This window comes from Otolemur garnettii, unplaced genomic scaffold (assembly GCF_000181295.1).
Source record: "Otolemur garnettii isolate 467f Iridium unplaced genomic scaffold, OtoGar3 scaffold00032, whole genome shotgun sequence".
Classification (NCBI taxonomy): Eukaryota; Metazoa; Chordata; class Mammalia; order Primates; family Galagidae; genus Otolemur; species Otolemur garnettii.
Window position 1 is genome coordinate 11,030,477 of NW_003852427.1, and position 24,212 is coordinate 11,054,688.

A 24,212-nucleotide genomic window follows, 5' to 3' on the forward strand; every position below is an offset into this window, starting at 1 on the left:
CTTGTAGCCTTAAATTAATTTGGGTTAATTCTTAACTGTTTCCCTTCTGTACATGTGTCACTGAATAGTTCGCCCTTATCTGATTTTCCCCAATTTCCTGTGCATTTGTGGTTTTCTACAGGAGCTCTCTAGCGAGGCCTCAGGCAGCCACACCAGATCAGTATGGGCACTTGATTTTCTAGGAGGCCTCTCCTCTCCTGGTGCCCTGGGTCTCATCCAACTGGTATCCACCCAAACATTCCCACACAGGGAATTATTTATGTTACAGGAGGAAGAATACTCTCCACAGAGCCAGTTCTTGGAAAAAAAGAAGAACTGTTGATATAGCCAGAGCTCAAAAAGAAGATTATTCTTCAACAACTAAAGGTTGGTGACATAATTTTTCTCCAGCTCAGTGAAAGCTATGTTTGCTTTCTTACTAATGAATTCCACTAGTTTATTCTCCCCAAATGACCTTTGGAACAAATAGGAAGGAAAGATTTTAAATCAATAGCTTCATGGAGACCAAGAGTTTATCTGTCATTGATTCCCCAGCATCTAGCATAGCGTCGGACATGTTGATGCTCAGTAAATGTTTGATAAGAGAGGAAAAGAAAGGAGGGAAGGAGTGGGAGGGCGAGAAAGAAGAAAGGATTGGAGAATGGCCATGAATGGAAAGAATGTTAATGTATTATTCAGAAATAATGTGGTAATAGTCTTGTTTTCAAAGTTGACTAGATGCATTATCCCTAAAACCTGGAATCAATAAAGCAATTTAAATCACTCTGAAAAATGAAGAGTATTTATAAAGATAAAATAATAGTAGACAAGCAGAATAACAAAAAAAAGAGGTACTCTTTGAAACTTAGGTATAAACTGCAATGATCATATTTTAAGATAAATTCAAAACTCTGCACTGTTAACAGCCATTTGTTCTGTGTCTATGCCAATTCCCAAAAGCAAATTAAAACAACCAAGAACTTTATTTTGGTCTGCAAACAGTTGTTCTATGGAAAAGGGTAAGCTGATTGTGGTGATAGAATTGACTGCAATAGGTCCGTTTGGTATTTAGAAAAGGTCAACTAATCAGAAATGGTGCACAAGGAAATTTATAAATATCTAAGCTTCCTGTCATTGAGAGAAATTTAGCAAATACTCAAAAACATTTAATTATCTGTCAGGGAAACACATCTCACTGCAGGAAAAAAAGTTAGGGAATTAGCATTTTTCTTTTCTTTTCTTTTTTTTTTTTTTTTTTAGTATCAGTCTTTCATTTATCTGAGATCATAAGGCTACACAACGCAGGTCTAGCAAGCCAACTTTGAATGACATGTATGTAAATTATGAAAGAACATTCCCCCACAGCAGTGACAGAAGAGGAGTGGTGAAGACGTAACTTTTATGAAGTCAGGCTCTTCAGACTAAGGGATTGTTTCTTCGGCAACCCAGATGGCAATATGTAATAAAGTTCTCAATGTTCATAAAAGTCACTATAATTTTATATTTCCTTAACCTGGGAAAATAGAAGGTAACCTAGAAGAAAATCTAAAAATATCTCCAAAACAAAGGCCAGCTTTGCAAATACTGCATTAAAGAAGCAGATGGTTTGGTGAGTTGAAGGGTTTACCAAGCTAATTGAAACCATCATGATCAGCACCACCTCATTAAGAACAAACAGACTGTTGGTAATACAGATACATGATGGCTGATGACTCCTGAAACAAAGAAATGTACCGTCTTAGCTGCTGTCGTGGTTTCTAAAGTCACCATAAGATGATTACGGCTTTACCTGTGCAGTCAGTTTCACCTGCGAAATTGTCTAATGGAAGTGTCAGTGGGTCTGAGACTTCAGCCATTGATAATTTTTATCCTATCTTTTACCATTTTTACTGCTGTTTAATATATTGTTTCTTTAAATTAAAAGGTTTACGACTTACATACATTTAAAAGGAAACTTAGTGGATCCCTACCAGGCACTTTTTGGAAAACACTTTTATAACAAAACAACAACAATAATAATAATAACATTGATAAACTAGATTATTTCAAACTAAATTCTGTAAGATAGAGACACCTCGGTAGAGGAGAAATCAGAATCCTTAGAGCTTATGGGAAAATGTTGGGGGTAGATCATATGCTCAGATTACAGTTTGCTCTTTGTAGCTTTATTTAAGAAGCAAGTTAATGTTTAGATGACATTTAACTTCAAAGTCCAGGCAATAAGGAGGAAAAGAAAATGAGAAAAAAAAAAAATACCAGTTTACGTGCGTGGCCTCCCTATTCTTCCCTCCCCTAGGAGAGAGAGGGGTAGTGCAGGGAATCGAAGGAGCGGGACACAGTCACTGGAAGCAACCAGAGCAGGGGACAGGGTCTTATCTTATCAGGGTGCAATAATTTTTTATTAAATTATAAAAGTGCATTACGAGTGCTATATTTCTCAACTCACACGGCAGTTATTCTTGTTGTACTTTCAGCATGTCTTTACATAACAATCCTCTTTTCTCCAACCTCGCCGTGAAACTCTGTGCTGTACTTTTCTCAGTAGTGATGCAATCTCTGATCATGTCGTGCGTCTTTACTGTGAGAAAAAGACATGGTTTACAGGAACAAGTGCTGTTTGGGGGACAAAGTGGGACTTTGTTTATCTGTGTGATACAATGTAAAGATCCCCTGTATCATTATTCTTTTTAAGTCCTTCCCTTCTAATCCCTCCCTCCCAAGGGAAGGGGTGTTACTTATTCCTGACTTTGCAATTGAGGCAGCTTCATCTGCGGCATCAGCAGGGTGGGCCGGGGTGAGGCTTTACCAAATGCTGGACAAAGCATCTTTCTAGGCTTGCTTCAAAAGGGGCCTCCATGCCTGCAGAGTCGTCACTTTCCTTGCATTTAAAAATCTTGTGATATAGTCATTTTGAGGTACACTTTTTAGATACATTTAGAAGTGTTAAGTCCCATAAAAGGTCTCTTATAAAGTCAGGCTCCGTAGTTGGCAGGCCTGTGTGTTCTTAAGCAAGTGTCTGAGAGACAGGAAAGGATGCTAGTGAGATGTTTCCTTTAAATGAAAACACAGGGTGAGATGTAAAAATCTAACTGCCTCTTTCCCCAAGGGTAGAGCATAGCTCCCACTCCTTATGTGTGGGCTGCACATGGCGATTCCCTTCCAAAGAGTGCAGTATGGAAAGCGGGGGAAAGAGTAACTTTACAGCAGAGAAACCTGACAAACACCACCTTAGCAGATCAAGGTCTATGTCAACAGTGATGACTCATGTCGATGGTCTGTACCTTGATATGATATAATGAGAATGTTAGTTTACCTCTGCGGTCTTCCTCACTCAAACCCATGACCCAAGTCTAACCTTGAAAAAAACATCAAACTCAGATTGAAGGAAATTCTGTAAATATTTGACCAATACTTCTCAAAACTGTCTGGGCCATCAAAGGCAAGGGAAGTTTAAGAAACTGTCAAAGCTCAGAGAAGCCTAAGGAGACCTGACGCCTAAGTATAATGTAATAATCTGGATGCTTTCCTGGAACAAAAAAGGACCTTAGTTAAAATCTAAGGAAAATAAATGAAGTTTAGTCCGGGGGTGGAGAACCTGCAGCCTTAAGGCCTTATGTGTCCTTCTAGGGGCTCTTAAGTCCAGCCTTTTGACTGAATCCAAATTTTACAGAATAAATCCTTTTATTTTTATTAATACATTTTTGTTTGTCTTTTATATTTTTTATTTTATTTTTGAAATGAAAATATAGGCTGGGCACGGTAGCTCATGCCTATGATCCTACCACTGTGGGAGGCCAAGGCAGGTGGATAGCTTGAGCTCACAAGTTCGAGACCAACCTGAGCAAAAGGAAGACCCCCATCTCTACTAAAAATAGAAAAAAACTGAGGCAAGAGGATTGTCCCAGCACAAGAGTTAGAGGTTGCTGTGAGCTGTGACATCACGGACTCTACCAGGGGCAAGAAAGTGAGACTCTGTCTCAAAAAATATAAGTAAATAAATACAATGAAAATATTGAAAATACCAAGGAATAAAATAAGTTTCAATGAAATAATCCTCCCAGATTGACTGGCACAATTAGAACATTAGTGGGCGATAAGGGCTAAATTGATGGCTGCTGTGCTCATGATTTTGTTCTAACTTCCCCCACCTGATTGGTGCCACTATCCCTCGAGGCTGGTTGGTGAGAGTTTATGGGGGTTGAGAATGCCAGTCTGTTATCAGCTTTTGACAACAGTGCACTGTGTTTCTGTCTGAAGTGGAATTTGTGAACAGTTGCATAGCTCAACATTATTTTTTAATTCTGTCTGCTTAACAGCTCATTGTGTCAAAAAAGATCAAGAGAATGGTAATGGAAGAAAACAGATTTTTTTTAATAAGGATTAGGAATTACAATATTGTTTCTGCTAAAGATAAGATGATTTGCTTGCTTTGTGATACTGCATATCAACATTAAAGAAAGTCAGTGCTCACCACCATTGTAACATTCGTAAGGACCACACGTATTTTAAATTAGAGGGAGAGGCACGAAGGGTTGTATTGCAGAAATTAAACAATGGAAAACAAAAGGAAAGACAATTTTTGTCAAACAGCAGTAAGCCCCAGAAATAATGCCACTGAAGCAACGTATAAAGTGGCTTATATACCAACGGGGAAAAAGGAAGCCATTCAGTGAGGTAGGACTTGTGAAAGAATATATTGTCAAAGTTGTGGAATGCTTAGACTCTGATAACGTTTCAAAGTACAAACAACTGCTTCCTTCAAGGAGAGCCATAACTGATTGGCAGGATGAATTAGCCTTCAACTTAATAGAACAACTTCATGCAATACTTCAAAGGAAAAAATATTTTACTCAATCACTTTTGATGAATCAATCGATACTGCTGGCTCAGCGCTGGTTTTATACTTCGAGTCAGACAGAAGATTTTCTTTGCTATTAAGAGTTACTCTTGGCTGTGCGCAGTGGCTGATGCCTGTAATTCCAGCACTCTGAGAGGCTGAGGCAGGTGGATTGCTTGAGCTCACGAGTTCGAGACCAGCCTGAGTCTCTAAAAACAAGACCCTGTCTCTAATAAAAATAGAATAAAAGAAAATGAGGCAAGAGAATCACTTGAGTCCAAGAGTTGGAGGTTGCTCTGAGCTATGATGCCATGGCACTCTACCCAAGGTGACAGCTTGAGACTGCCTCAAAAAAAGAGTTACTCAATTTGGACACTCTTATAAACAGAACATGGGGAATGTTCATACATGTACATACCTCCAACAGCTTTTAAGATAAATGTCATGAAGTTGGACTGAATTTGCTAATTTAGGTGAGTGTATGTACAGAGGGTACACTTTTCATGACAGGAAAACATGAAGGGTTTATTGCACAGATTTTTAAAAAAGTATAATAATAATGCAAAGAAAGTAACATTACTTAGTAACATGTGAATGTTGCTTTCTTTGAATTATTATTATTATTGCTTAATATTTTGATGCAGCAGTTGTCTGATTTCTTTTCTGAATTGTATTTATGTCCGTTAGTTCTTTATGAGGTTTTTGTTTCTAGTCCTTATCTTAAACATTGTTACTGTTATTAAATTTTAAGCCTTTTTAATTTTGTGAAGGCAAAAAATGGAAACCTAATAAACACACCTATATGTAAACAACAAAAAAGTATAAACATCCAGATGCTGTCATGTCTTTTCATTGTATCTTGCATGAGCAAAATCTCTTTGCCACAACTACTATTTTAAGTGACACTTTGCAACAAGTTGTAAGTGTTGTTAACTATATTTGTACAAATGCAAAAGGGCATTGTCAGTTTCCTAACATGCTAAAGTTGACTGGTGAGGTGCTCAGTGTGGGTTAGCAGTATCATTCTAAAGTGGGTTGGCTATCTCACGGACAGGTGTTAGCCAAAATTTCATCTCTGTGAGAACAGATGGTTAAATTCAGTGAAGAACAGAATCAGCAATGTGAAGTGTTGAAAGAATACGTCTGTAGGAATACATCATTTCTGTGTGATGATGTCAAATCAAAACAACCTGAATTTTTTTTGCAAGGTAAAACTAACTCTATATACGTATGATAAGTGGCAAACATTTCAAGTGTCTCAAAAAAAGCTATGCTTTTTCAAAACTCTTCTTTAAAAGGAAATTTTGGGTGAACATATACCCTAATTGGTAAAGGTCACTGATGAGCAAGATGATATGTGTGAATCATTTGAAGAATACCCAGCTGTTATAGACCTATTCATTGGAGAATACTATGAAAGGATCACTGAATTTGAGAATCATGACATCACATTCAAATTAGCATTTCAGCCTCACCTAGTTGATATCACCAAGGCATGTAAAGAATTACAGATATTATTGATTGAGCTCTCAATAGAGGACATTTTAAACTCATTGTTTGATGCTAAGAAAGATCCAATTGAAAAATGGAAAAACGTAGTACAATACTCACACCTTGAGCAAAATGCCTGAAAAATGCTTGCTTTTCTTGCCATTTATATTGCAAATCTACATTGTCCTACCTACCCCAAATCAAGACGCCCTTAAGGTCACAAATAACTGGTACCCATCTTAGAGGATCAACGGAAACGATGGACCTCCATGCTGCAACCAAATATTCAAATGCTTTCCAACAAAAAGCAGACACGAGAAAGTCATCAAAAGGCTAGGTAACCCTAACATTTGCAAACGGTTTCCATTGTCTTGAAATTATTAAATACTTAGTAGTTAGGTCTTTACAAAACAATATACATTTTTTTAAGTATATCTAATTGAAGTTTCTTGAATACAGCCTTATTTGATTACAGCTAAATTAATGCAGCCTTCCAAAACGACAAGGTTCCCCACCCCTGGCATAGATGTTAGTTCGGAATAATGTATCCATGTTGGTTCATTAGTTAACTAATGTATCACTCTGATGTAAGATGTTAACAATAGGAAAAACTGGTGTTGGGTATATGAGAATTCTCTGTACTATCTTCTCCTCAAAAATCTAAAACTAGTCTAAAATAGGAAGTTAAAAAAAATCTGAGTACAATGGCACATTACTGTAGTCTCAGCTACTTGGGAGGCTAAGGAGGGAAGATTGCTTGAGGCCAAAAGTTTGAGATCAGCCTGGGCAACATAGCAAGATTCCATCTTTTTTTTTTTTTTAAAAAAAAAAAAAAAGCTAACTGCTGGAGAAATCACTGGTTGGAAAACTACTAAGATTCTCTGAGATTTCCAATGTTTTCTGAAAATCCTTGAAAAACTTTATAACCACATGCAGAACTAGGTTGTGCCTCTGGTGGCTGTCACTCCAAGATTAATGGGGACAGATTCTAGTAGTCCAGTGCTTGAAGTTCAAGAGGGGAAGCCCAGAGGAAAGACAAGGTGATTAATCATTTAATATTTACGTACACTCATCATTCATCCGTTTGTACACCTCTGCACTGAAGCAGTGATATCCTCTCTCCCAGTCCTCCACAGACTTCTCTATCCATCCTTAAAGGAGGTGTTTCCTACACACATCATGTACACAATACTCTACATTTCTTGTCCTTGGCTTTATTTCTCACTAGCCAATATGTCTCACATCTATAGATAGATCCATCTACCTGCTGGAAGATGTCCCTACTTGGGTCTCCCACAAGCACAACAGACCTGCAGTGAGGCCCCTTCAAAACTTGCTGAGCCCACTTCTCTTTTCTTGACCCTCCTTTTTGTGAATGATGTCACCACCCCCCTCGCCTACTCAGATCAGGAACTTACCTTGCACTTGTCCATCCCAGAGCGCCCCTCAGATACCAAATTGTGCAGGTTCTATCTCCTGAATGTTTCCTGGGTCTGGATGCTTCTCCCCAACGTCAGTATCTTAGGCAGCTTCTTATCATGTCTCTTCATAGATCAATCTCAGCCCCATAACTGGATTCCTGCCTCCAGCCTCCATCCCCCTCACACTGCCCACACAGGGTGTCTCTAAGTCACAGGCCAGGCCACACTACTCCAGTGCTGACAACCCTGCCAGATGCTCTGTCACCTGAATGAATCCAGGCTTCTCAGCCAGGGACTGTCACATAAGTCCCTTCATGAGTTTCCCCCTCTTGTCATTCCCTCCTCATCTCCTGCCATGTCCCCAGACTCACCTGCTTCTACCTGACTCCCGGGAATTCCCTTTCCCAATGTCTTCCCATGTCTTGGTCTTGTCAACCCTAGCTCTCTTTGGGAGCGTTCTCTGAGCCTTCCAGCCTGAGGCAGCAGGTGCCTCCTGGCCTCCTTCTGGGTGCTCTCATGAGTGCCACTCCCCTCCTCCACTGAGCATGTACACAGTCATTCAGTCACAATTGGCTAGTCTGAACATTAAAAATACAACGGAAAAAAAAAATCCCCCCTTCTTGGAGCTTTTGTTCTTTGCATACTGTATTTTTTCTGTCTTTTCTCTTTGAACATGAGAACCATTCTATATGCATATCGAGCACTTTACACCATGCCCTGCCCAAACTCAGGACTCAAGAAATACAGCTGGGTCGGTGGAGAAAGGGCCCTGATTTTGTTCCCCCTGTCCTTCATGCCACTCCATGCCAGGAGGTAGAGGAATGTCTTCAACATGCTGAGGAAAAACAACTTTAATACCTCACTCCACCCCCACCCCAGTCCTCTCTCCATTTATTTCCCTCTGAGCATCACACACAGAGTGACACATGACTCCTCTGATGGTCCCCACTTGCCTCTGGAGGGAATAATACTTCCATAATCAGAGTAGTATACATGCTGGTTGTTCCTTTTTAATTTTAAGAATTGAGTTACAGAAGCAGCTCCGACAATTATATTTCTAGGAGAGGATATAAAAGTTATAAACCGTGGCTCAGCACCTATAGCACAGTGGTTACAGCGCCAGCCACATACATTGAGGCTGGCAGGTTTGGACCAGCCCTGGCCTGCTAAACAACAGTGACAACTACAACAAAAAATAGCTGGGCATTGTGGCGGGTGCCTGTAGTCCCAGTTACTTGGGAGGCTGAGGCAAGAGCATCACTTAAGCCCAGGAGTTGGAGGTTGCTGTGAGCTGTGATAGCACCACACTCTACCAACATAGACTCTGTCTCAAAAAAAAAAAAAAGTTATAAACCTTGGTGCCATGTAAACAATGACACTGAGGGGGCAGAGGTGAGGGCTGAGAGGAGAGCAGAAGGGGAAGGACCTGCAAAGGGGGTTAATTCCTCCACTTACAAGGTGGAGGTCATGAGATTAATGAGTCGTTGGGAGCAAGCGCTCTGACCCTCATTGCTCTGCTTCCACTGCCCAGCCTGTCCTACTGCTTGGCTTGTTTTTCTTCAGAAGATTTTAGAGAACAAGCTGGACTAGGAAGACCCTGCAGGGCGCTGGCACGTTCACTGGGGAAGGGAGGTGGCTCAGTCCCAGGAGGCGGTCTGAAGGCCTCCTTCCTCTTGAGTGGTGTCAGACACTGTGAGGCGGATGTGTCTAGTGTCAACTGCAGCCAGTGACCTCACAAAGGTGTCTGGTCTGCCTTCCAGCTGACAGCCTTCCCAGCACTGCTGAGTCACTGGCTGCAGCTGTGGCTGGTGGCCCTCCTAACTAAAGGTGCCAGGGATGCCCTCTGCCCTCTCCCCGCAGGGCCTCAGCAACAGACTCCTAGAAATTCTGCATGAGGGGCTTGGAAGTCCAGGGCAACCCCCTGCCAGAAAGCTGTCCTCCACTGACAGAGGGTGTACGGTGGCTGTCCTTGTCCCTCTTTGTCCTCTTTTCTGATGATGTTATTCTCATCCATTCTGTGGAGATGTTTGAAAGAACAAAGCCTCTGAAACCAGCGGACCAGGGTGAGAGTGGCAGCAGCCACCCGCCGCCTTATCCAGGGACTCAGGTCGTACACTCAACCTCTATGCCTGAAACCACCCCCTGCACAATGTGTGCTACAATTTTAATGTCTCCTCCAAAATTCATGTTGAAACTTAATAATCCCCAAAGTGGCAGTATTGAGAGGTAGGGACTTTAAGAAGTGAGTGGGTCATGAGGGCTCTGCCTACGTGAATGGAATAATCCTTCACTAGATTCATGTAGTAACGGGTTATTATGGAGGGGAACCAGTAGCTTTATGTGGAGATATTTTTATTTTATTTTATTTTATTTTATTTTATTTTTTGCAGTTTTTGGCTAAGGCTGGGTTTGAACCTGCCACCTCTGGCATATGGGGCCAGCACCCTACTCCTTTGAGCCATAGGTGCTGCCCCTTATGTGGAGATAAAGACAGACCTAAGCTAGCATGAGCACGCTCAGCCCCCTTGCACATGATCCTCTGCTGTGCCTCAGGACTCTGAAGAGAGCTCCCACCAGCAAAAAGGCCATCACAGATGTGGCCCCTTGACCCTGGACTTCTCAGCCTCCATAACTGTAAGAAGGAAGTTGCTTTTCTTTCAAGTATTCTGTTATAAGCAACAGAATATGGACCCAGACCCTCCCCATGTCTCCGGACTCTTATGAAGATCAAAGGAAGATAGATGCAGAGTACTCTGTCAGCTAAACCGTCAGTAATAGGCAGCAGCCTCTCTTTGAACTTTTGCTTATAAAGTCTCCAGCTCCAACTACATTGCATGAGTCATGCCGCCAAATCTTGATGTCTGATTCACTTTTAGGTTGGTGACCTTTTATGCAATGGGTAACCAAGATGAATGTGTGCCCTGTGGAATGACATGGCTGAGAGCTCTGGGTGACTGGGCAAAGACCTTGGTTAGCTTCCCACACGGAGAATCTGTTTCACTCTAGGCAACCAGTAGGCAAACTCAGAGAGAAAGAGACAGACAGAGACAGGAAGACAGCTGGCGAGTCCAAATGTGTCACCGTCAAGTTGTGTCTGGTGAAGGACTGTCTTGTGCTGTCTTCCCCAAGGAAGCTTGTAGCATCAGTGCCCTTCTGTTGGAGTGAGCCAGAGGGCAGCCCTCACTTTTACAACATGGTGGTGCCTGCTCCAAGAAGAATGACTGTGTGTGTGTGTATGTGTGTGTGTTCGCTTGATGGGCTTAGGAGAAGTTCAAACAAAAGGCCATTCTTCCTGGATTCCTTTGACTGAAGATGTGTCACGATAAGCTGAAGCTGAGGCTGAGGCTGGGAGGAAGTTTGGGTGTTTCCCGGTCGTGGATCTGGGCAGAGGAGACAGGTCCGAGAAGCACTGCCCTGGCTGGCGTCTGCTTTCACCAGTCAGTGAACAAGTGTCTGGTGACCACGTGTCCTTGCTTGGGAAGGACAAAGACAATCCTTCTGGGAAGGCCTGTGAGTCAGGGCCCCCAAGAGTCCTCTGCTGGGGGACTTAAAATGAGTCATTGTGCTTCCTGGTGTCTGACAGTCAGTGGACGATAATGCCGCCTGCCTTCACCAGTCTAGAAGGCAGGTGGCCCTTTGTGGGCAGAGGGTCAGCGGCTAGGAAATGTGCCACCGCCGTTTTCTTTCCTGCAGATCCTGCTCAGACATTCCATCTGAGCAGCTCAGTGTCTCATTTCTGTTCATATCTTGTTTTTGTTTTTTCTCCTAATGCTTTTCCCTCTAAGTTGAATCATTCAGCGCTCTTGATGGTCTCTGAAATGAGTTGAATTTTCCTAGCTCTCAATCGGATCTGGCCCCTCCCATTTTCCCATTCCAAATGCCCCTGTAACTCCAGCCAGATTCAACAGCCACCGGTCCCCTGATCCCCTGAGCACATAGCAGGCATTTCTACCCTTGCTTAAGCTTCTCCTCTTGTCTGGGTGCACCCCTCTCCCTCAGGTTTTACTTTCTATTTTTACATAAACCTATTGAAATGCTGATCAAGTCTCACCTCCTTAGTAGGGCCTCCCCCAGCTACCCTAGGTCCCCAGCAACTTCTCCCATCTCTGGGCCCACAGCCCTTGCTGTGGTTACAGCACCCTCCTACTCGGCTCAGGCGCCGCTGGCTGATGGTTGTTTACACCTTATCTGCCCCACCTCTCCTTTATGTTGGGACACCTTATACTTTACTGTATTTCCAGAGCTTGGGATCAGCTATAAAATGTAACAGATGCTCCATGATGTTTGCTCTAGATAAGGATAAAAGGATCTGCTGCCCTGAGCGGTGCCTTGAACACTTGTTCCTGTAGTCCCTAGCTTGTAGGAGAGTCTGCAGGTGGAGTGGGGGCAGGGACACCGAGGGAAGAAACCCAGAGGGCAGCATGGCTGACATCTCTTCTGTCCTAGGTTTCAAGGAACTTTAATTTTTACAAAAGATCCTGTGGTGAAAATGTTAAAAACCACTGGACACTGCTGTTAACTGTTTCCCTGCCTGCTATGATAAACAATAGGGAAAGTTCATGCCCTTCCTTGACAAGTCTGCCTGTGGCAAAGAAAAACCATCAGAGAAGGGAGGATGTGGACCAGGTGTGGGCATTTTACATAGCACCAAGGAAAAATGCTTGTTCTATAGAAAAGGATTTCCTAGACAATGAACTTGCCAAGACCAGCTAAATTCTAGCACTTTGGATTTTGGGTCCCAGAAGATCCCACTGACTGAAGCTGCACAGTGAGCTCTGCACAGGTCTAGAGACCTGTCCCCTTTGCACAAGCCTTCAAAACCCTTGAGGGCCCAGGAAAGAGCATAAAGCTCAGCCTCACTGTTGGCTCCAGTAAAAAGCCTTCCTTGGATGCAAGAGACAAGATTCAAGGCCAACTAGCGGGGCTTAGAGTTAGTGTAAGGGGATAAGTAAAGGAAACCTGGGCTAGAGAGTCAGGTGCTGGCAGGCCTGGGAGACTCAGCCGGAAAAGTTGCTGTGGTGGCTGGTTGCTCACGCCAGACCTACCTCACCCTTGCTTCTGACGGCCTGTCTCCTTGGCACCTACCAGCCCAGGGTCCACAGGACCTCATGGCTTCAGAGGCTTCTGCCATCTGGATGGCCTAGTGCAGATGGCCTACTACTCAGATCACACTTGGGAGGGAAACTCTGGAGTTGACAGGGTACAGCCCCTGCCCAGTTGCCCGCTCCCTGCCTAATCAGTGAGAGGGAGTGGGCGACTTGGGGTTAGCACAAGGTCAAGGAGCACCGATGGCAGGCTAGCAGCAGGGTGAAGGAGTGGTGCCCAGGCAGCCCCAGATGAGGGCGGTGTGGTGGGGAGTTTCCCGCACCCAGTCCATTGGCAGGGACTCTGAGCACAGCCAGAGAGTAGTGCTGGTACAGTGGATGTTTCCACAGTCTGGTTCCACCTATGATTGTAAGGTTCTTGCCGGGCTCGGCGCCTATAGCTCAACCGGCTAAGGCGCCAGCCACGTACACCTAAGGTGGCGGGTTTGAATCCCCAGCCCGGACCCGCCAAACAACAATGACGGCTGCAACCAAAAAAAATAGCCGGGCGTTGTGGCGGGCGCCTGTGGTCCCAGCCACTTGGGAGGCGGAGGCAGGAGACTCGCTTGAGCCCAGGAGTTGGAGGTTGCTGTGAGCTGTAATGCCACGGCACTCTACCCAGGGCGATAGCTTGAGGCTCTGTCTCAAAAAAAAAAAAAAAAAAAAAAAAAGGTTCTTGCCTCCTGCTTGGGCTGCAGTCAGGTTTCCACAGTGTGGACCTTGCTGGAGATGTGAGCCCTTCACACACAGAGCAATTGCAATTTACATGAGGGGTAGTGCCCACTGGGAGATGCGTACCATCCAAATGTCTCCTGAAAATCCCTTAGATCACCCACAAAGAAACGAATACATATGTCTCTCAAGAAGCCTTACACAGCCATTTTCTTCTAGCACCAGACCATGTTTTTTTGGCTGAGAACCAGGGAGTGTGGTTGGTTTGCATTTAAAGCTGTGTTTTATGAGAAATCTTTAAACATTGGATCCTTTCTCAGCTAGAGAGAGCCACATGCTACGAGGCTCAGGGTAGCCAAGGGGAGTCAGTCCAGGGAAACACAGCCTCTCTCTGAGCCACCTGTTCATGGGAATGTGAGGGAAATGCCCACAGCATTAAATCCCCTCCCTCTCTCCTTTCCTTGATCTCCCCTCCTTCCTTTCCTTTCTTCCTTCTTTCCTTCCTTCCTTTCTTCCTCTGACTTAAGTTAGCTGTATGTGGGATGAGATGTCACTGTCCGCTCCACTTTGGCACTTACCTATCCCTTTCCCACATTGGATACTATACTCTTTCAAGCAGGGATTCTGCCTGTGGTTTGCAGATGCTCCCCTGTACCCCCTGACCCCAGTCACCATGGCCTCCTGCGTTTCCCACACGCTATGTCCTGCTCCCTGGCTGTCCTGCTTGGTACTCCTGCTTGAAAAGTGAACTTTAACTAAGGAGGGAAAAGGGTGTGTAAAAATAAAACACTTACCTGGTTTTGGACCATTAGCTAGATATGGTGGGCTAATCTTTCAGATCCGCTTTCTAAAATGGCTAAGGCGCCAGCCACATACGCCTGAATTAGCAGGTTCGAATCCAGCCCGGCCCGCCAAAGAACAATGAAAAAAATAGCCAGGCGTTGTGGTGGGTGCCTGTAGTCCCAGCTACTTGGGAGGCAGAGGCAAGAGAATCGCTTAAGCCCAAGAGTTGGAGGTTGCTGTGAGCTGTGATGCCACAGCACTCTACTTAGGGCGACAGCTTGAGGCTCTGTCTCAAAAAAAGAAAAAATGGACTAGATCTTTGTCATCAAATTTGCCCATCCGTAAGAATCCCCTGCAGAGGCAGGTCTGAGTCAGTAGTCCTGGGCTTGTGCTGACACCAGCGCCTGTGCTGTAGGGCCCTCCTCACCTGGTGCTGCTGCTGCCGGCAGGCAAGGACCTGGCTGTAGGACCAGGAGCTTGCTTGGAGCCAAGGGTCCTGCTGAAGGAACTCAGCAGAGTAGTCCTCAGCTCAGGTTGTATAGATTTGTTGTGATTTAATATTTGTAGCATTGAGAACTGTATCTGACACAAAGTGATTGACATACAAGTAACAATAATTTTGAAAATCTCATGCCAGTTAACCAGTCATCTCCAGTCCCACGCCTGTGAGACAAATGAAAGCAAACTCCTTGCATGATGAAAGCTGAAATCCTAGCCTGAGTACAGCTGGAAGCCTGGGCTGAGATGGCTGCAGAACAAAATGAGAAGTGTGACGTTCCTCAAGATAATTCTTCCCTGCCCAGCAGCACAGATAACCCGCAAGCTCCGGCCTGCATCTGCTGTTGCAGATAGCTGGACTGGCAGAGATAGGGACAGGCACAGGCCTCCCACGGCTGCCACTGTGGCCACCAACAGCACAACTGATTCCCTTCAACAGGCTCCACGCATCTCCTTGGGTCAGCTCTCCAGAGGGGTGTCTGCTGAACTCTCCATTGTGTGTTGACCACGCTAATCTCCACTAATCACATTATGCTTGTAGTTTCATAACAGTTTTATCACTATTTTAAAAGACCTGCTTTTGCTCTTTGCTTACCCATATTAGATGCTAACAAACTCCTAGTGAAAAACAGGTGAATTCAATCATTTAGGAAACATTTATTAAGAGTTATATGATAGGATATGAGAACTTCCAAGCATTTACTGGCTAATGGTGAGGATAATCTCTGACTATGTTTTCACAATTTGATAAATTGTATCAAATTATATCACAAAGCAGTCCAATGGGAAAGCAGATACCAGAAAAGGCTCCTAGAAAAAAGAGACACCTTGGGGCGGCGCCTGTGGCTCAAAGGAGTAGGGCATCGGCCCCATGTGCCGGGGGTAGAGGGTTCAAACCCAGCCCTGGCCAAAAAAACTGCAAAAAAAAAAAAAAAAGAGAGAGAGAGAGACTCCTCTTGTAGAATTTTAAGTGGAAACTTAACCAAGTCAGGCAAAGGAAAGCATTCAGAAGGACCAAGATAATAAGCAAAACTACAACTCAGCATAGTGTGCTTGGGAAACTCCAAGTAATTCACTATTTTATTTATTTATTTATTTTGTGGAGACAGAGTCTCACTTTTTCACCCTCAGTAGAGTGCAATGGCATCACAGCTCACAGCAACCTCCAACTCCTAGGCTGAGACGATTCTCTTGCCTCAGTCTCCCCCAGTAACTGGGACTATAGGCGCCTGCCACAACGCCTGGCTATTTTTTTGTTGCAGTTTGGCCAGGGCTGGTTTGAACCCACCACCCTTGGTACACGGGACCAGTGCCCTACCCACTGAGCCACAAGCACTGCCTGAAGTAATTCACTATTAAGTGAGTGGAAAGAGGGAAGCAGGGAGTAGCACAGAACGAGGCTGAAAATTTTCAACTGTGGACTAGATAAATGAGGCCTGATATGCCATCCAAAAGTGTCAGGAAAGTTCAAGGACAAGGTTAGATTTGCATTTTACCCAGATCACCTCTGGTAACAGGAGAGGATGGATTTGAGGAAGTCAGGAATCCTAATTAAATGACTTGTGTAATAATCCAAAAAAGAGATTTTAAAAAGGCCTACATTAGAGCTGTTAATAAGGATGAATTAGGAATTAAAGAGCTCGGAATACTTGGGAAGTAAAATACATGGGATGTAAGAAATGAGAAAGGAGAGAAAATGTTCCCAAGCTTGTGGCTGTGTAGATGTTGATTCTAAAAAGAGACAGGCTCAGTGCCTGTAGCTCAGTGGCCAGGGTGCCAGCCATGTGCACTGGGGCTACTGGGTTCAAACACGGCTAGGGCCTGCTAAACCACAACAATAACAAAGTAACAGCCAGGCATTGTGGCGGGTGCCTGTAGTCCCAGATACTGGGAGGCTGAGGCAAGAGAATCATTTAAGCCCAAGAGTTTGAGGTTGCTGTGAGCTGTGATGCCGCAGCACTCAACCAAGGGTGACATAATGAGACTCTGTCTCAAAAAAATAAAATAAAATAAAAAGAGAGACAGTAACCACCTCCATTCAACATATTAGTGGAAATTCTAACCAGAGCATATAGAAAGGGAAAAAGCAAAAGAAATGGCATCCAAACTGGAAAGGAAGTAGGACTATGTAAATGACATGCTCTTCTATGAGAAAACCCTGCAGACAACACACACAACACATGCAACACATGCAAACTACGCATGAATGCAGCAAAATTGCAAGAAAAAAATCAACATAAAAAATCAGTTGCATTTCTATATATTAGAAATGAACAATCTGAAAAGGAAATTAAGAAAATACTTCCATTCACAATAGCATAAAGAATAATAATACTTAGGAATAAACTTAACCGAGGAGGTCAAATACCTGTGCACTGAAAATGATAAAACAATGCTGAAAGAAATTAAAGGCATAGGTAAATGACAAAAAGCCCATGTTCATGAGTTGAAAGACTAACTATTGTGAAGATAACAGACAACACAGGGGATGTTCAACTTACAATGGGGTTACACCCTGATAAACCCATCATAAAATAAAAGTCAAAAGTATTTCCAACTTACAATGGCCTTATCCAGATGCAGCCCCATTGTAAGAGCCCCATACTTGAATGCATACATTTTTTGCACCATTTTAAAGTAAAAAAATCCTAAAAAAAAAAAAAAAGTAAAAATAAAAGACCTGATTTTTATGTGTTGTTTATTATGTGTTCCCCACTAGCTTGCAAGCATGGGTATCTTGTTTTCTGCTGTACCCCAGCACCCTGCACAGTGCCGACATGCTGACACATAGTAGATGCTCAGTAAATGTGTTTTCTTTTCTTTTCTTCTTCTTCTTCTTCTTCTTTTTTTTTTTCCAAAGGGTCTCACTTTGTCACCCTGGGTAGAGTGCCATGGCATCATAGCTCACAAGCAACCTCAAACTCTTGGGCTCAAGTGATTCTCTTGCCTCAGCCTCCCAAGTAGCTGGGACTACAACGCTTGTCTAGTTTTAGAGACAGGGTCTCACTCTTGTTCGGGCTGGCCTTGAACTCCTGAGCTCCGGCAGTCCACCTGCCTTGGCCTCCCAGGGTGCTAGGATTACAGGCGTGAGCCACCATATCTGGCCCTCTGTAAATATTTGTTGAATGCACAAACCACAGCAGTGTCAAAGAAACAAAAAAATCACACACACACACATACACACACAAAGAAAGAAAAAAGAAAAATACCACACATTCTCTCTGTTCTGCCTGTCATCACCTTCCTATCTCTTGCTACTAGAAGCTGGGAGCTGCTTCCTGGGAGCAGTAGTCTAAAAGCGTGCAGCGCTGAGTGGGCACTGCTGGCTGCCTTCCCCACTTTCCCCTGGAGGCTCTCAGACTTGCATGCTGCTGACTGATGGGACCCTTGTCTTAAAGCCTCAGCTTAGTATAAAACTTACTTCTCAGAAATGCTTACACACTCTGAGTGGAAGACATCAAACCCAAGCCACTGGCAGGAGCTGCTGGCCTGGTTTCCAGTTATCTCCTCTTGCCTGTCAGTTATAAAATTTACTATTTTATATATGCAGAGACAAGATGGGTTGGGCACCTCAGTAGTTCAAACCAAAGGCAGAAAACAATTCTTCACTGTGCGTCATAGATGAATTTACAAGTATAACCAACCCAAATTTTTGTGCAGTTTCTCACGAGGGCAGCTGTTAGCATCTGGGCAGGGATGCTACTCTAATAGCCCCTGAAGTCTTTGTGACAACCAATAAAATGCCCCAGGGCATTTCCAAACACCTGCCCTTGGGCGAGACTGCTCATTTGAGAACCACTATTAGGGAGGAATAAATTGCTTCATTGTACTTAGTCCCTAAAAGGTCTTTTAGCATCATCTTGCTTGGGCAGTTTTAAAAATCAATTTCTAGTTTCATAAGTAACACGTTCTCTTTCTACTGTATTAGTCAACGGATATTGCAACGCTGAAGTCTCCTTTGATACCCACTTCCAGTTTTAGTCTCTCTCCGCTTCTCTGAGGAAACTCATGCGCAACTAAGTATAACTGATGTGGTTTCTGTCCTTCCCGACGGTTTCCTATACATTTACATGTAGACGTGGAAACCCGTACACAAGCACCGCAGAGGGCTGTTGGTGTGTGTTTGCATCGTATATGCATCTGCCACGGGAGTTCTTCACTCCACAGCCCGTGTTGAACCCAGAGAGAGGCCCCATCCTTTGTAACCGCTGCACAGTGTTCGGCCACGTCGTCGGGCCTCTTAAGAGAGCAGCAAAGGAAGTTGCTACCCTGGATGAGGTGTTGCTTGTGGTCTGGTGGCAGCGCCAGATTACTCAAAAGCTGAGGTCACTTTGAATCATCCCCTCCCACCCTGCTCAGTCCACAGAACAAAGTCATGCCTTGACTTGAATTTGAAAGTAGCATCTTGAAGCCTGAGTCGCTGGCTGCTGTGCAAACCCAGCTCACTGCGTCCATTGCGCTGAAATTGATTCATTTCCTTCCTTAGCCTGTAGCTCGGCATTTCAGTCAATAGATTGTGGTTCTAAGAGAGCATGGCCATCCCCCTTTGTCCTTCAACCAAGCAACACATGAGGGAGAATGTTTGCTTTTATGGGTAATGACAGGTCTGTGAATCCAGCACCTTCATCTCTTATCGCTAATCCTCACAACAGTCCTTCATAGTAGGTGTTAATAGTTCGTTTTTACAGGGGAGGAACCGCAACCAGGAGAAAGCAGATGATTGGCCTAAGGAGATCAGTTAGTGATATAAACCCTGGGCTTGTTCTCAAATGATCATGATGTAATCAATTCATTTATTTACCGATTAAATAGATTGATTGATTTTAATTAATAATTAAATCAATTTAATTATTTATTTATAATTTTAAATAAATTATAAATTTATTTTTATGAAAATAAAAAATCAGTTTCTTTTCAGCAGTATTTATTGAATATCTATAATGTGCTGGAAATTGCTAGCAGCCGGCTCTGGGAATACAGCAACAGACAAAGATGAAGTCTGCTTCTGTCCTTCCAGAGCTGACATTCTGGTGGGAGAGACAGTTAGGAAGGGAGCAAACAAATGCGTACAAAATTGTAGGAGACGTTAAGGATGCTGAATGAACATAAAGCAGAAGAAAGGGATGATGAGTTGCAGGAGGGGCTTTTATAGAAAGAGTGTTAACACGGCATCCCTGAGGTTGTGACATTCAGGCAGAGACCTGACTGAAGCAAGAGAGTGAGCCTTGCTGAAATCTCAGGTAAAACAGTGTTGCAGGCAGAGGCCAGTAGGTGCCAAGACCCCGAGGTAGAATAGTCTGGGTATGCTCAAGGGATATAAGGAGGCCAGCCAGGCCATATTGCAATCCGCAAGGCACAGAGAGAGAGGTCAGATCAGAGAGGAAGCCAGACCCAGTACATGAGCTGTTCCAGGCCTAACATGGTTAGGACTTTAGGTTGATTCTGAGTGTGATAGGAAGTCTTTGGAGAGTTTTGGACAAGGGAGTGGTGTGATCTGCACTTCTCAGACTTTTGGCTAAGATCAAGTGGAGTTTGGGGAGGATCATCCTGGGTACTGTGTGGAGAAAAGGTTGTAAGTGGGGTAGAGTAGATCTGGGGCATCAGATGAGGTGCTGCTACAGAATCCCAGGAAGAGAAGGTCATAGCTCAGGCAGAGGTTAAGAAGTGCTCAGGTTGGGGTGTGTTCTGAAGGCAGAACTAGCTGATAAGGCTTTTTGATGAATCAGATAGCCTTTAAGGAAGAAGAGTGGTTAAAAATGATTCCTAGGTTTTTGCCTGAGCATCTCATTGGAAGACATATCATTTACTGAAATTAGAAAGCCTGGTATAGGATGTGGAAGGGGAGAGCAGGTTCAGGGTACATGGGGGAATCAAGAGTTCTATTTCTGGCACATCACAGTCGTGATGTGTATTAGAGCTGCAGGTGGAAGTGCTGGGTCAGCAAATGGACTCCCCAGGAAGAGTCCTGGCCAGAGATGGCAACGTGGTAGCTGCCAACAACTTGATGACCTTTACAGGTGTGGCACTTAATGAGCAGAGTGTGGACTAAGTAGGACTATCTAATTCATTCCTTATTGTGTGTAGGTCACTGCGTTTTATGCTCGGAATACAGCAGCAGGCAAGGAAGACGTGGTGATTTTTCCACATGGATTGCTCTGAGTGCTGCATGCCACCAGGAATGGTCTTGATTTTTGTGTTATTGAACTTAGAGTAGAAGCAAGCTCAAAGGTGATCAAGAACAAACTCCAAAATCTCTCACCAATTTACAGCTGAGGAAATGGAGGCCTGGGGCGGCTAAATGATTTGTTAAAAATCTATTGTTTAAGAGCCACTTGCACTTTAGAGTTTTAATAATACTTATGTCCATTACAAATTTCTCATATTCTTCATTTTGCTTATATTCTAAGAAAATTGAAGTTGAGTGGAGAGTGGAAAAGATGATTAAAGACTCTGCCTAAAAGACTTACAAGGAATTCAGTGGAATTCAATAAATAATTAGCAGTGTCTAGCCTGGAAACTATGGGAATAAAGATAATTATGAGGCAGCCGAAGGCAGCCTAGAGAAGGGGAGAAAATACTTGCAATCATACTTCTGAAAAGAGATGTATACCTAGAGTACATGGAAACTTGCAGAAGTCACTAATAACAAGACGAATAACCCAAGGGAAAAATTGGGAAAGTATCTAAATAGGCATTTCTCCAAAGAAAACCTGTAAGTGGTTAATAAGGACATGAAAAGATGTTCAACTCATTCACCATCAGGGAAATGAAAATCAAAACCAGGATGAGATACTACATCACCCCCTCTAGAACAGGTATAATCAAAACGAGAGACAATAACAAGTGTTGGCAAGGATGGGGGAAGTTGGAACACTCAGATAGTGCTGGTGGGATTGTCAAACAGCATAGCCACTTGGGAAAGCAGTTCCATAGTTCCCTGGAATGTTAAACAAGACTCACTATATGATCCAGCAATTCTCTACTCAGTATATAACCAAAAGAAATAAAAACAAATGTCCACGCAAAACTTGTATAAAAATACAAATGACTATATGCAAATACTGTTCAAAGCAGCATATTATGAACCCATCATAAATAGCCCCCAAGTGGAAACAAGTCAAACGTCCAACCCTAATAAATGGGAAAACAAAATGTGGTGCAGCCATACAATGGGTGGTATCCACATGTACAGTGGAATATTTTATTCAGTAGAATTGCCTAGGAAACAAGCGAAGGTGAGAATGGAGAGCCCAAGACAGACTCCTGTGAAGCACCAATATTGAAAAGACAAGGGGCAAAGGAAAGGACTGTGAAGAAAACAGGCGATCAAGAGTAGAAAACTAAGAGAAAGAGAGTTGATGTTATGGAAACCAAGGGAAGATTTCAAGAAGAAGCTGCTCAACAGAGGTATAGTTAAGTCATCAGCAAAGACCAAGACACAGCCACCAAGCACAGTGGGCATCCATAGCCCCAACCTGATCTGAACACTCCTGCTGGAAACATATTTCCCGAATAATTAATGAAACAGTAGGAGTGTGGGATGCATGTATAAGATGCTATTACAGAATTACTGTTAATTTTGTTAGGTGTGATATAATATTGTGGGTGTATAGGAAAATGTTCACTCTTTTATAAATACACACTAAGTCCAGGGTGATGAAATATGAGAGTGTCTGTAATTTATTGAACATTAATTTAGCAAACAGTGGATGAAACAATCGTGGCGACGTATTAACAATGGTTCATCTGAGTAATGAATGTATGGGTTTATTATACCATTCTCTCTATTTTTTTGTCCATTTGAAAACGCAGGAAAATCTAAAGTAATCAGGTAAGACCTGAGAAGAGCTGCTGGTTGAGGAAATGAGGGGAAACCTGGTGACCCTTGAGAACACAGCTGTGGTGGAGCAGGGGGCATGACGCCCAGACTGTAGCGGATGGGAGGTGAGGCTGAGCACGCAGTGCAAACCCGCATACAGGAAGTTTAGTCTTGAAAAAAAGCTAGAGAGGGCGATGAAGTCACATGAAACTTTTTTTTTCTTTAATGGACAGATCTGGGTGTGTGTACAGGCAGCAGGAAGAAGGCAGTACAAAGACTGAAGGTGTTGCTGGGAGAAGCAATAGTTCAAGAAGGGAAAAATAACACTGGGAACAAGAGCTCTCAGGCAAGCCATTCAGCTCTGGAAGAAGAGAGGACAGTTGTTTTAAGCTGGGGGTGAAAGGGAATTACTTGATGTGACAGAAAAATTGAATAGAAGCGAACAAACCTCCAGTAGACAGAGCTGTGCTTCATCTCCACTGAGAACAAATACAAGTACATGTGGTTATGATATCTTCTGTAACATCAAAAACAAGGCTGAGAATCTTTCTCGCATCTACTGCCTATACTTCAGGAATGGCGTACTGTATCATGGGGATTGGTCTGGATGAACACGGCCGTGGAGCTTGGTGGGCTGGAGGAAGGTCAGGGCAAGGAAGGGAGCAGGCAGCAATCGGGGACCTTTGGGGTAAAAGTAGCAATCCCTTCCCACTCAGGGGGAAGACGGACAGTTCACAGCAACCACGACCCCAAGAGCTGGGCCAAACTCCAATTTAATCTTCTGTGACCTATGTCAAAATCTCAAGGGGTGTCCATCGAGGGAGCAGGACAGCAGCATCATTTGGGAACTTCTGGGCACAATGTCAGGGCATGAAATGCAGTGTGGTGGGAGCATCGCCTAGCAGACGCAAGGACCCTAGGTGGTTAGGTAATGACATGAGGCCAAAACATGAGTTATCTTTAGCTGGTGAGGCTATGGGGCTGGACTCCTGCCAGGAATGGGGGAAGAGGAGACAGGGAAGGAGGAGGGCTCTGAACAAAGGGATCCAACAGGTTTCTCCCTTACCTGCCACCAAGTCAGACTGTGGCCCCTAAGGCTTTTATAACATGCATAGGCTTCCTGTCCCCCAGGAGTTTGTTTTCTGGTCTATACACTTCAGCAGAGGGGGAGTATCCTCAGGGCTGTGGGTTGAAGATTCCAGGCAAGCTGGTATTGCCACAGAGAAATGGACCAATATCTTGAGCAACTTCAGTGGAGCCAGGACCAGGCAGGGATCAAAGTACAACCCTCCTTCTGGATGAAGAAATGGCCACAGGATGAGCCCCAAACATCATGTAGTCTTGAGATGGTTACATGTCAGATTCCTATTACTTGTCTCCTTTGTCTTTGTGCCCTGGTGACACGTTCCACTGTGAGTAATGTGAGTGACACGTAAACTTAAAATTTTCACCCAAGGACTTCCAGTGGCAGAGGAGAGAAAACTGGAATCCTGGGGACTTTGAGGGTCTTGGATCTAATCAGTATGTCCAAAGCACAAAGTCTGTTGCATGTCTCCTAGTTACCTGAGGAACCCAGGTGCACTTTGGACACAAGTAATAGCAGGACAGGAGACCTCCAACTGCAGGCA